Genomic DNA, 13,170 nt, shown 5'->3' with positions numbered 1-13,170 from the left:
CAGTACAGGGTCCTGTCATATCCAGAAGACACTCTCGGGCTGGTCCTCCACCTCTGGCTCTTACAGGCTTTCTGTCCGCTCTTCTGCGATTGTCCCTGAGCCTTGAAGGGGTGAAGTAGGATCCAGATGTTCCGTTGGTGGCTGAGAACTCCACAGACTCTCTGCCCTTCGGCCACTTATGCATTTCTGCCTTCACCTCTGTCTGCTCAGAGGAACTTCTCTGAGGTCAGAGAGCTGTGCTGAGCTGTGGGTGTAGAGGTGCAAAGTAAGGGGCAGTAGCCTGTTCTTAAAATGGTAGACCTGAATTCTTTGGGGTCACACCCATTGAGAGCCTGTAGGTCCTGTCTGTAGAAAAGGGCTGTTTGATATTTTGTATGCCATGACCAGTCATGAACCTGAGACCCCAGCCCACTACTTAGGGTCGACAGTCCCCGGTCTGCTCTCATGGACGACTCAGCCTTGATAGGAATTCGCCCGTTTCCTTCCAGCGCCTGTTATCTGATGTTATCTGTTATCACATGGCTGGCTTCACATCTCAGTCTCCCATTACCCGTTGTCTTTCGTAAAGGACATACAAGGAGTGCTGGCTGTGTGTCTGGGAAATTGGATATTCTGTTTGAATCAATGACACTTGGGGTGTGAGGTCACACTGAGCAGACCTGGGAAAGTCAACAAATGTCTGGTGCTCTTGGATAATCCTTTTTAAGAGCCTCGGGGATTTTTGGTTTTTTAGCAAGGGTAGACTGGTTGGGTCAACACAATTTCAGAAGGACCTCTCACTTCCCCGTGGATCGCAAGGGAAGTTCTGCACTGGGTGATTGTCTGGTTTCCTGGGACCACTGCTCAATGAGCAGCTCTCTGGAAGCCCCTTCCCTAGGGTGCAGAAAGATTTAACGTGCAGACTCTTCATCAGAGGGTCAGTCTTGGAGGGATGGTGCTCCTGCCTCCCCAACACATCCCACCTACATACAACACAGCAGGAAGGTGAGCAGCCGCCTCAGTCCTGATCAATGCATCTGTCGCTGAGTCTGTACTGTGGCTGTGCCTCGCTCCGGAAAGCCAAGCAGTCTTTCCCTGCCAGGGATGGCCAGCCCCGCCTCTGGGCTCCTTCAGTGAGTCAGCAGTGCTGAGACCTACTTTCCTGTGCTTGGAGCCTGTCTGCTCCAGACCCCAGAGGATGAGGAGGGAGATGAGGATGGTGAGTGGTGAGTCAAACCCACTCCTCTTGGAGTGTCTGCCCAACCTGGTGGACGTCCATGCTATGTTAGGGTACAAGGGCGTGTGGAAGCGAGACTTCCTCGAGAGTTGTCCACCTGGTTTGGGGAGTGCTGACCCTCTCTCTGGGGTGACAGCTGGATCAGCCTTGAACTCGCTGCACGCTGGGCTGACAAGTGAGTCCAGAGATCTGATTCTGTCTCCCTGGCACTGGGATCATAAGCATGTGCCACCACACCCAGCTTTTTTTTCTTTTTTTTAATTGACATATTTACTTTTATTTTATATGCGTTGACGTTTTGCCTGCCCACATGTCTATGTGAGGATGTCAGATCCCCTGTAACTGGAACTACAGGCAGTTGTGGCTGCCATGTGGGTGCTGGGAATTGAACCTGGGTCCTCTGGAAGAGCAGCCAGTACTCTTAATTAACCGCTGAGCCATCTCTGCAGCCCCTCATACCCAGCTTTTTTACGTGCATTCTAGGGATGCAAGCTCGTGGCCTTGTGCTCAAACAACAAGCAATTTACCATCGGAGCCATCTCCCTACTGCCGCTGATTCAGTCGGGGAGGAGAGTGGGTGATTCTCCACAGATGACCTGAGTTTGCCTTGAATGCAGTGACTTCCCGCTCTCCCACATCAGCCTCTGGGGATCATCTTTCCTTTTCTGCTGAAGTTCAGTCTGACAGTTGGCATCAGTCAGTCACTCACTGGGTCTTTGCTCACACACAGGCACCCTGTCCAGGCATCTATAGACAAACTCCAGCCTGGTGTTCACAAATTGCCAACTCCGATATGGTTTAAAAGCTGAGATGTTACCACCCGTGAGAAACTTTTATTAGTTACCATTCTTTTTAAATTCTAATCTAGAAGCTATTGACCACCTGGCACTTTGAAGATTTTTCAAGTCATTAGACACAAGGACTATTCTCAGCTTCTATCGGCTGACGTCCAAATACTGATAGTTTTTTAATATCCTTAATTGCACACTGGTGACCTTTGTAGAGCTTCCCGCCTTGTTTGGTGCCCGTATTTCTGTGACTTAGTTGCCCTCTTCACAGTTTTGAAAAGGAAAACCAGCTTGTTGATAGTAGTCCCTGGTTGGTGCTAGAGGACCCGAATCTCCAAGGAGAGATTTTGGCGGCCCTGAATGCCCGGGAAAGGCCCTGGTGGGCTTTCAGAACTCACCCGTAAGGGGGGTGAGGACACTGTTTAGGCAGCATAGATTTCGGTTCACCTCATGGCCTGCTGGCTGACGAATGGTGTCAGTGTGCACACACTGCCCAGAGAAGGATAACATCACCCCACATAGTGACAAACGCAGGGATGTCTCCAGTCTTCAGGGGACCTGGTGGGAATTGCCAGGAACTCGAGGGGTGTGCATCCCTAGGGTTAGCCTCTGGCTAGGATTTCAGAGGCTCTCGCTGAACTTCAAGGAGGGAGGCTTGCTATTTGTTTGTTGATTTGGCTGCATTAATAAAAGCCCACTTCCTGTGGATCCTAACATTGAGGCAAGCAAGCGTAACGTAAAAGTCTGAAGCGGTAGAAAACCTGCATTGATAGGATTGGTGTGTGCCTGAGATCGTGGACGGAGGTTCTGTCTTCTGCTTTACCCGTCACAAGGTGTTGCCCCCACTGCCGTGGACAGTCTGCTCACCACTGTGTTCTGGGGCTGTACCCCACGGAGGAAGAAGAGAGTACACCGGAAGCTACCACATTCTTTCCTGTCACTGCTCAGACTCCCGCAGCTTGTCCTTGGCCTCAGCGTAGGTAGAGAGAGGACAGCAGACACAGCTGACAGGCAGTGTCGTACGCACCATCTCAGCGACTTCAGCGCAATGTAACCTCAAGTATGGGCGACGAGAAGAAAGCAGAAAGCACCATGGGGTTTGGAGGTAGAGATGTATATGCCCAACGCACAGCAGACTGACCAATAATTACCCAATTATGACTCACAGATTCATACAGGATTTGATCACTATCGCTAAACTGTGGAGTCACTTTCATAGAAGTCATGGGTGAATCTGAGTGACAGTTTGAACAGAAGTGGCGTTCATTTTTATTATCTCTCAATAAGGCTCTGTTGCTCAGGCCCTAATTCATCAACTTCGGCCATTCTTTATGCTTTCAAGCTCTCACTGACTTCAGGTCCACAGGAGTCCACCTGTAGCACACCCTCCCACCAGCCGTGGCTTGTGGGTAGGAGTCCGCTCCAGAGGTCCCGCCATTATTAGAGGTTGGAGACCAGCATTTATAGAGGGCCAGTGGAAGGAGGTGCTGGATTCTCTCTACCAACTAGGCAGACAAATGGGGGATTTACTGGCGGGGTCTTAAGTAGAGATGAAACCCAGAGAGCCAGCCCTTTGTCCCAACCGAGCCCTGTCTGGAATGCCTTCATTTGATCCCACTCCTCTCATAGGTACAGGAGCAGCACCCGGCAGGGGCCTAGGGAGTCAGACCACTAGCCTTGGTCCCCTGCATACCCTTCTGCACTCTTCCTGTGGACACACTGGGTGTTGGGGGTCTGTGTCCTTGTCTCTGACCCCAGACCCCTCACCCACACACACACTTGAACACTCAAATGCTTGGTAGCTTCTCTCTGTACTGTATTAGGTAAATTGATAACTTGTCTCTGGGATTAATTTTATAAAAGATGACATTGGCCGGGCGGTGGTGGCGCACGCCTTTAATCCCAGCACCCAGGAGGCAGAGGCAGGTGGATCTCTGTGAGTTTGAGGCCAGTCTGGTCTACAAGAGCTAGTTCCAGGACAGGAACCAAAAAGCTACGGAAAAACCCTGTCTCGAAAAATCAAAAAAAAAAAAGTGACACTGGTCAAGAGGTCACACCCTCTTTGGTGGGACCCAAAAGCCTAAACCCGAAAATGAAACCCGTGAGGAAATTGCGGCCTACTTCTCAGCCAGGCGCAGCTGGAACTTGCGTGATAATCCCAGCAGGTGGCGCACTTGTCCTCTCGATCTGATCCAGGCTTAGTGTTGAAAACAAAGACCAGAGTGAGGAAGTTGGGGAAGGAGGCGGGCCGTGGTAGAACCCCAGCTAGCGAGAGGCTACCTGTAAAAGAAGATCAAGGCCTGCGACCTCCAGTTATCTCTGCAGGGCAACAAGGGTTGGAAGAAAGGGAAGAGGGTAGGCAGGGCAGACAGACTCCCAGGGAGCCCCTGAAGGACTCCCCCCTCCCCCCCCCTCCCCGCCCATATCTGGTTTCCTGAGATAGCACCTCCTTGCCGCTTCTGCCACAGATTAGTCAATCCTGGGTTCCCGTCTGTTATGATTCATCAGACGCAGCTTCTCCAGACACGGTCCAGGATTTGGCCAACAGACATTTCTGTTCCTTTGGTAGATGGTGGAGACAGGATGCAAGCCCAGGGTTGCTTGGACTAAGTCTCGATTTCTTCATCTGTATAAGAGAGAGATTAAACTTAACTCATCCTGACAACCCAGCTTGGAGCGGATTAATTATGTATGAAGGTATCTGAGTCGTGGAAGATGCCCATCAATGTTGGTTAAACTCCTATGCATGAGCTGCCTCTTCCAGGGAAGCCCCTGCTTGAGCAGAAGGCTCTTCGGTTCTGATGTGAGGCAGGTCTGATGTGTTGCAGCCCCGTGGGTGGTGAGGGCCCTGGGTAACTGGCATCTGGGTTTCCTTGGCAGCTCAGTCCTCTTCTCTTCCCCGCTGTAGGCATTGTCTGAACAGAGTCAAATGGCACCCATCTGCCCCAGATTCTTAATGGCTCCTTAATGCCTACAGAATGAAGGCTAACCTCAGAACTGATACTCAATGTCCTTTATAACCTAATTTCCACCTACATTTTAAGTTCTTAGAACAAAACTAAAGAAATGGCTTAAATCTGAATTAACAGAGCAAAGCCCAGGAACCAGAGAGGACGGAGGCTGTAGGTAATGAACGAGGACAGGTCTGAGGACCAAGAATGGAAGTTCTCCACCCCACACCCCCATAGTCTCTCTCTTTCTGTGTCAGGGGGTGTCTTGCTATATAGCTTAGGCTGGCTTCAAATTCATGATTCTCTTGCCTTGGCTTCCTCTGAGGGCCTGATGTCCTCTTGATGTGTCTTTCCTTAAGGACAGAGTTGTAGCATGATTAATAAAAACCTAGAGGCAGAAATTGGGGTTCAACCTGAAGGTCAGGGAAGCAAAGCCATCAACCACTGGCTCTTACCTCTACCTCAATCAGAAATGGAGATTCTGCCTCCAGGAATCTCAAAATGAGACTGTGTCTGAGAGCTGTCTCCTCCCGTCTTATATTCCTCTCAAGGGCTGGGATTAAAAGTGTGTACCACTACCGCCTGCTTTCTATGGCAAACTAGTGTGGCTACTGGGATTAAAGGTGTGTGTCGCCACTGCCTGGTCTGTAAGGCTGATCAATACGGCTGTTTTACTCTCTGAACTTCAAGCAAGCTTTGTTTATTAAGTACAAATTTATAAAAATTTCTTTGTATTTATTAAAATACAAGTGAAATATCACTATACCCAGCATGGATGAACGAGAATGAATGAATGAATGAATGAATGAATGAATGAATGACAAGTGTGACAAGTGTCCTGGAAGTGCCAAGGGTTGGCTAAGTGACTTTGTCCAGTGTTTCCTAGCCCCTGACCTTTGCTAACCAGAGAAGCCAGAGAGGGAGCTGCTGGGGAACAGTGCAGCCAAAGAAAAGAACTGTACCAAGCAGAGCAGCCTTGGTCTAGAAGCAGGGAAGTCATGCTTACAAGGTCGGCAGCCTGCTGTGCCCACAGCCTCTCTGAATGCTCCATCCTAAACCTCCCAGGAAGGTGACCCTGGCTGCAGGGCTCTGGTCAGCCAGGGGGCGTGCCTGTCCAGCCATCTGTTTCCCAGGATACCGTTTCCCTGGCACAGATGGTACCCAGAACTTCCTCCCCATGTCAATCAGCTGTGGAGGATGCCGCATTGCTGGGGCTCAGCCTGGTCTCTTTTGACCCCGTTTTCCCCATCCCTCAACTCGCCTCCACTCCCCTCCATATGGTGGTTTCATTTCAGTGTTCTCCAAAAAGAACTCCTTCATCTGGCTGGCTGTTCAGCATCTCACAGGTGGAAATCTAGAGCATTTAGGGTAGTTTAAAAGGCACTTTCTCACTCTGCCTTTTTTCCAGCCTGGGGATCGAACCCAGGGCCTTGTGTGTTTGACAGACACTCTGTCGTTGAGCCACAACCCCAGTGCCCTTGTCATTGCTTGCTGAGGAGGGGCATCTGTCTCCCTGTTACCACCCTGGGACATCCTCAGTTTCTCACCGGGAATCCTGAATCAGCCTCTAATCAGGCTGCTCCCTTGTTCTCCTCAAATTCAGCCTTTGCAACCCTCTTTGGGGTGTCACCCTGCAGCAGGACAGACAGACAGACAGAGGGAAGGGGGGGGGGGAAAGGCGGCCCTCAGCCTGGAGTCCTGTTGGAGTCTCACAGCGGCTGACAGTTAAGAAATGCAGGATAATTCTGTGAAGGTTGCCTGTGTAGAGACAACATTCCTTTTTTATAGCGGCATTTCAAATAAGAATGCTAAAATAGCAATAAATCATGCTTTATGCCTAAGCCGGCCTCTGAGTTTGGCCTTATTTCTTCCCCATGTGCAAACTTGCAATTTCCTCGGAATCTCACAAGAAACCCCATTTACGGTGAAAGGCATGTCAAGTCCCGTGTACAACCCTTGTGACCCATGCTTTCTTTACAAGGCTCTCCAAGGCACCACTGGAGCAGCCCTCTAACCTCATGTATTGGGAAAGAAGGGAAAAGGGGTGGTTTCTTGGCAGTCCTCTGAGAGGTAGTGACAGCTACCCAGATGGTATATATGGTGACTGATAAGACATCTGGGTGTGACTCTCCCTTGAGAAGCCCATACTCACCCTTGAGTCTTCCCACCCCCTCCAGCACCCCTCTTTTTGTTAACCCTATACACAAACCTTTGTTGAAATATCTTCATAATAAAACCCAGCTCCACTTCATATCAGCTCCTCCTGAAATTCTTTTCTGTGGCCAAGTCATGAGTCCCAGCTTTGCCTGAAGAAGCCTGTGGACAGCACCGCTCCGACAGCTAAGGTGGCGTCGTGGGGCTGTGTCTCTGGTCCATGCCCACACAGCCGTCGACAAACCTGGTTCTGCTTTACCCTCCAAACGTGATCTCACCTGCCCAGCTTCTTTACCTTAGGAAATTACAGCCCCAGCCAGAAACATGGAGCGTTTCTGCCTGCCGCCTCTGTCCCTGACAGGCCTCATCCCCAACTCTGTTTAATGTGGAGCGCACCCTGACTGTCTGTCTCTTACTGCGCTCTCCTTGGGCCGGTCTTCTTTATCCCCGTTATCACAGCGCAAACCATCCTCAGCCTCTTCCTCCCGTATTACGTTGCTTCCCATCGCCTCACACCCCACTCCCCTGCCTCTGTCAGTCCCGGGGTCCCTCTCTGTATTCCTAATGACAGAGCCTTTGTAATCCCTATGCCCACCCCCTATGTGCGCCTGGACACGCTCTCCCTGCTCTTCAAAAGAGCGGCTTCTTTTCATTTTTTCAGGGCTCATCTAGGTCACTTCCTCAGAGGAACTCCAAACAGCTCTGTCTGAAGACAGTTCCTCTCTGTGTCCCCAGGCCCTGTTCCTTGTGGTCGAGAAGCTTGATTTGTTCACAGTATGTCCACAAAGCCAAGCAGAGTTCTGGCCCAGAAACTATTCTAACAGTGACGTGCACGTAGTGCGTGACAGGAAGAGCCCTTGCGTCATCCGGTCACTGCCCTGCTCTGTCAGCCAGTGGCTCTCCTTTATCCAAATCCCACGGGACCCCTTAGCGTTTCTTCATGAACTCACTTGAGTTCCCCTTCTGCAGTCCTGACTGCGTGTGTTCGAAATCAGCCAAGAGGGGAAAGCTCACAGAGCCATTGGTGCCGTGGTGCAGACAAGGGCTCTGACCATCGGGTGAGCAAAAGGAATGTGGGTCGGGTGTTTTTATGATCCCGGGCAATGCCTCCATTCTGTGATATCTGAATTTTTATAAAACTGTAAGAGAAACGGAACTCTGGACCAAGGAGGCTTGAAACTCCAGAACAGAAGCAGCTGCTATCTGAGTCTTGGTGTTCGAGGAACTGACTTAGACCAGTCTGCATGAAGACTCCCAAGAGAACAAGAGCTCTGAGAGGTGGGGTGAGGCACATAGTGCCTCATTATCAACTGGATGACATTTAGAATCTTGATAGAAACAAATTCCCGGGCGTGTCTGTGAGGGAGATTCTGTTTCTTATTTTGTTTTCAGGATGGTATGTGAGGGAGATTCTGGGTTGGGTTGATTGACTTAGGAAGACCCACCCTAAATGCGGAGGGCACCAGTCCGTGGACTGGAGTCCTGAGGTGAATAAAAAGGAACAGCTTTTGTTTCTCTGCTTCCTGACCCCAGATGCAATGGGCCCAGACACCTTGCCTTTCTGCAGCCATGACTTATCCACTGAGACGGATTATGTCTCTTCGAACTGCAAGTCCGAATAACCTTTCCCTCCCCTAAATTGCTTCTTTTCAGGCAGTTGGTCACAGCAATGAGAGCAGTAACTAAAGCCACTGGTTTAGTTCACACTTTCCAGGCGTCAGGTAAGCCATAGAGGTCACACAGCTAGCCCCAAGTCCTTGTCCAGTAGAGAAATGAAGGCACCAGAAGTCTCAGTGTGAGAAAAAAAATCCTCCGCAGAGGATAAACAAGTCAGAATCACTGGGAAGATGCCCCAGAGGAGTGTGGTAGAAACTCTGGGCACTAGGCTGTGTTCCTGCTAAGACCAGACCAATCAAAAGCCAAGAAACTAGTGAAGGATCTGGGACCTCTGGCCTCATGGTCTCAGGTGAGGTTAGAGAAGGAAAACGAAGAAGAAACCTCCTAATATAAAAGCCGTCGTCACGGATTCATGATATTCCAGGCGGAGGCAAGGCTGGGTCTGGCAGCAGCAGGAAATGTTCTTTCAGGAAGTCTCCCTTTCCAGTGATCACCGCTGCCTGTCTAACCTCGGCAACCCTCTTGTGAAGTTTGTAAGTTTTGGGAGCTCCCCGGGGCCTTGTAATTTGCATTTATCTGGGTATGTGCACATATTTCCTTTACTTCTTGAGTCTTAGGATGCTCTCAGGAGAGGATGTTTCAGGTGAGGCTAGAGCTGCAGAGCACTGGGCATGCCCTGTAGGTTCCCCGCCCTTCCTGCGTGTTTGCTCTGCAGTAGGTGCATGGGCCCACCCAGACCAAGGACTGAAGTCACATGGATGGCCTTCCCCAGGCAGGGACTTCCAGGGCCTGAGGCACGTCATGACTGACAACTGGAGCCCCAGAACATGAATATCCCGGCCTTGTGCCCTTTCCACACCTCCTAGTGCTCCTTATTTTCCAAACTTCCATTAATAAGTGTGTATAAGGGTACACCTGCCAGCCAGAAGGCCAGCCATCAGCTGCTCAGTCTGGAGGCCAGTGACCCCCCTACCTCCCACTGGTGAGACCCAAAATGAAGGAGAATGGCTTGGCGTGGAAATGGCCTTTGTTGATTGCTGGCCGTGCCTGGGTGTGATCTGTTTTCTTCCCACAGAGTCCTACTGTGTAGTAGCATCAGACAAGGCTCTTTTGTGGTTGTCACTGCAGAGTCATAGTGGTGTGTGGGGGTGGTGTGTGTGTGTGTGTGTGTGTGTGTGTGTGTGTGTGTGTAGTTCTCTCCCATGTTATCACAGTCTGACTCCAAGAAGCCTTGTTGATTTTGGTCTACTCTGCACCTCCGATCAGCTCCCTCTTCCACCCCTACTCTTCTGTAGGCTTCCCCACTTACATGGCCTGCTGAATTCTAGTCTATGATTGGTAGCCAGGTGGTCACTTTAAATGGTCTGATGTTCTCACTCCTAAACCTAAGCCCTGCCATAGAGCTAAACATACACCTATGCTCCTCTTCCCATCCCCTGAGCCTGGGGCGGACTCACTTCACCAGAGCCAGCCAGAGTTCCCTGCTCTTCTCAGTCACACAAAGCTCTTCTTCTGCAGCCTGCTCCCAATACCACAGGTTGGTGCCCAGGTTTCCACCCAAGCATGAGCCTCTCGTGTATCGTACTTTCCAACACGACTGGCTTGGTGTCTGCTGAACCCAGTGAGCCTTTGAGGAGGCAATCTTCAGGCATACAGGGACCTTATGTTCATTTTCTGTGTGGTATCTCCACCTTCTAGAACTCAATCTCCTCATTAGCATTCCATGGTTTGGGGCCATGGAGGTCTTTGTGCTCACAGACACTCACTAGGGGAACCTGGGGGTCTTACGCACACAGGAAGGCAAAACCTGCTCTCTGCCCAGGAGGCTGAAGCAGCTGTGCTTCCTAGTCTGGTGACACTGTCTGTGTGGCCAGAGATTTTCTGGCACGAGGTATTTCCCCAGACACTTATCGTGGATTTGTTTTTCTCACTCAATGTATAAGGTTTACAAAGAGTTTTTATATAACCACGTCTGATCTGTATTTAGCTTACTTTGTTCTTCATAGAGATTTATCTATTTTTTGTTGTGTATACAGGATCAAGTTTTTACCAAATGGCATTGTGCTTAAACAACCCTAAAATAAACCACTTGGGGTCAGACTTTTGAAGTTTGGAACAACACTAGCAACTGAGTCACACTGAGCCAAGCTGCCTTCTTGCCTCTCATGGTAGCTCATCACTCCACTGGCCATGGAGGTTGCAGAGATCCCTGCACTGTGGGAGCAGTGTTTATGTTATACCCCTGAATCTGTTCACCTAGAATCCTCCCTGGGCAAAACGTCCAGCAGTCCCTGGCTTCTGTTTTCGGTAACCTACCTAAGATTCACTAATTAAAGTGCTGAGAATCCTCTAGTCGATTGTTTCTTTGTATTTGATGCCAAACCCTTAGATTTTCTCTTCCTTCCTGCTGCCCCATCTCACTCCATCTGCTCCCATCCACAGGGACAGACCCTGGACCCCAGCACCAACTCCCTTGCTGCTCCCCATCAATGGAAGGCAATCCATTCAGGTACCCAAACTTCTCTTAAACAAAGAGAATTAGGGAATGGCGTTAAAAATTAAGAACTTGGAGAAAGCCAGGAAAGAGCTTGTCCCAGTCATAGAGGAAGTCAGATAAATCACATGTACCAGGTGATGTTGGAGATGCCTATGTCTGGCCCACAGTTCACAGCGTCATGCGTGTGCTTGCTCACGCTTTGCGTCCATCACTCTAAACCAGCCTTAGGTGTCCTGGGAAAGCACTGGAGAGTTGCGTTAACACCAGTTTTACCTTGCACTTGTCAAAGCATCACAGACACAGGTCTGAGTTGGTCCTGCATCTCTTTATTTCCTTGTCCCTTTGTATCTTCCTTGATCCCCATCTCTGGGTAGATATAATAGCTAATATTTATGAGCATTGTTGCAAGCCAGACATTGTTCTGATCCTTTCATATAGTTAGAGTATATAATTCATACAACAGCTCCATGAAAGAAGAATTGTTATCCATATTTATAACAAAGAAGAAAACAGGTCCAGGAAGTAACTTGGTCCAAGGTCATGCAACTAATAAAGAGAGCTGAGAGTTTACTTGCTCCCAGGCAATCTTGTTCCAGAGTTTGTGGTCTTAACCCCTCCACACTGTGTGTCTCACACTAAATGGTGGTAGTGAGTACGCCTTGAGAAATGCAAGCTCCCGAAAGCTCTCTCGACTCTACTAGTATACTTTCTCCCCAGGGATATAGAGTACCTGGGTGGGGTGCTCTTCTCCTGGCCATCAAGTGTCCAGGACACAGCCTCCCAGAACAAAGGGCACATCTGTGTCCTCAGAGAATGCACGAGGCAGAATAAAGTGGTGGGGGGAGCCAGGGTTCTGGGTGAGAAGTTACAAATAACAAATGTTTGCCAAGTTCTAATCACGTGTCAGGCATGGTTTGGAGTATTTCACAAATGAACAGAAGAGATTGTGCTAGCCAGCCTTGCAGATCCTCACCTCTGCCATTCTTGCCCTTGTCTAGTTGCTCCCCTCCCCCATGCTGAGCGGAGCTAACCTGTTGCATTAGGAGCGGCAGGGCTGCGTCCCCGGCACCCAGCCGCCCGCATGGCTAGCTTATGCCCAGAAATAATTACACAGAAACTGTATTTTTTCAAACACTGCCTGGCCCGGCTAGTTCCAGCTTCTTATTGGCTAGCTCTTACGTATTGTTCTAACCCATTTCTAATATTCTGTGTAGCCCATGAGCTGGCTTACCAGGGAGGATCTTAACCTGCATCTGTCTGGAGCGGGAGAAACATGGCGACTCCTTGACTAAGCTTCTTTCTCCCAGAATTCTCTTCTGTTTTCTCCACCCACCTAAGGGTGGGCCTATCAAGGGGCCTAGGCAGTTTCTTTATTAATAAGAAATCACTCCCACATCACTAACCTGTGTGACCAGGAGATCCTGCACCATCACCACCTTCTCCTTGGTCTTTAGATGGTTCTTTTGGAAAGAAGCAAGCCACCGCACGGTGAGGATGGTCACAGAGCCCCGTGGGGAAGCCAGTGGCCAACAGCCATACAGCAAGGCCACTGAGGAGTAGATCTTCTATGCCAACTTGAGTCTTCAGGTAACACAGCACCAGCCAGCAAGCGACACGCCTTTGAGAGACAACTTGACACAGAACTGCCCAACGGGTAACCTCTGAATTCCTGATCTATACAAACGTGAAGAGATACAAAATGATTATTGTTATTTTATGTCACCAGGTTTGGGGGCATTTTATGACAACTCTACTATACTAACTCAATCAGCACAACAACTGTACAAAATGCATCTTCCTAAGTGCTAAAGGTGAAGTCATTTTGAATTCCTAGAGTGACGCAGCTGGGAGGAGGACCTTAGTCTACCAGGGAAATTCCACCCGGAGCCTTCCCTCTGGGGGGTCATGTGACAATGTCTCTGCTGTGAGTGGTTTTCCGTGTGGATG

The sequence above is a fragment of the Alexandromys fortis genome, unplaced genomic scaffold, assembly GCF_014885135.2.
Source record: "Alexandromys fortis isolate MF-2015 unplaced genomic scaffold, M_Fortis_MF-2015_v1.1 scaffold_12, whole genome shotgun sequence".
Classification (NCBI taxonomy): Eukaryota; Metazoa; Chordata; class Mammalia; order Rodentia; family Cricetidae; genus Alexandromys; species Alexandromys fortis.
This window is presented reverse-complemented; position numbering follows the sequence as displayed.